Raw genomic sequence first — 1270 nt, forward strand, 5'->3', positions numbered from 1 at the left:
ATGGGGCCACGAACGACGTGGTCCATTGCCGGTGCGTACGCAGGCCCGAGCAGTTACGGAGGTGACTCCACCCGTCACAGGCATTGCACCTGACCGAGGTGGAGTTTGTATGCAGTCGTCTCTGGCATACGCAGCAGGTGTAGATTTCTGGCCCTGGGTTTGACTCTATGCCAGCCCTGGGCAGAAGGGTGCGGAGAAGGTGTAGCCCTAGGATCGAGCAACGTTTGATGGATTTCGCCGACCTAAACGGGGTTAGATCGCCGAAACAACAGCCCTTGGTCGGGTAAAACCCGAGTCATTCCGGTACGTAGAACCGGCTGTCGTGGGAATGTCGGGTTGCGCAATGCTTTTGTGTGGTTTAGGGCCCTATAAGTTTGTTTTTCGTTATGCAAATACGCATACAGATTTTCTGTTTTTTTTAACGAAAGTAATATAAACTTTTTTTTTATAACTATGGATTTAATTATAAAATTTTATTTATTATTTGTTTTTTAAATAAAAGTTTAACAAACAACAGTTTTGTTTGCTTTTGATAATAAACTTTTTTTTTATAACTATGGATTTAATTATAAAATTATATTTATTATTTGTTTTTTTTTTAATAAAAGTTTAACAAACAACAGTTTTGTTTGCTTTTGATAATAAACTTTTTTTTATAACTATGGATTTAATTATAAAATTATATTTATTATTTGTTTTTTTAAATAAAAGTTTAACAAACAACAGTTTTGTTTGCTTTTGATACTTTTTTTTTCAAGCTCGCGGCAACGCTGATCACGATGTGTGTTTGTGGCGAGATGTTAACTTCATGTTATTCATAGTGGACGAGATGGTAACTCCTCTGCTCTATTCCGGGTCGCCATATTATTCATAGTGGACGTGATGTTAACTTCTCTGCTCTGGTCCGGGTTGTAATCACGGTTGCCGTTTCCAATTTCTTTTCCGGTCCAAAAAATGGACCAAATGGTAAAAAATTGACCAATTTCTATAACGTTGGGAAATTGAGTGGAGTTTGTTGCTCTTTATCAAGAAAATAAGCCAATTCAGTTTTTATTACGGTTTTACATATTGCGTACAAACTGCATTACAATCGTATATTAAATAGTTTTTAAAGAAACATTTACAATATTTACCTAACGAACGATTTAAGCTGTGAGCCCATGTGTTAGGGTTATCACAGAATCCATCGTAGTCCGAGTTTTGGTAAAATTTACGAAAACGCGATGACTGAATCCGAATTGCTAAGAACGTGATTCAGAGCGTACGATGC

The sequence above is a fragment of the Rhagoletis pomonella genome, unplaced genomic scaffold (genome assembly GCF_013731165.1).
Source record: "Rhagoletis pomonella isolate Grant_MI unplaced genomic scaffold, Rhpom_1.0 Rhpom_scaffold_00002, whole genome shotgun sequence".
Lineage (NCBI taxonomy): Eukaryota > Metazoa > Arthropoda > Insecta > Diptera > Tephritidae > Rhagoletis > Rhagoletis pomonella.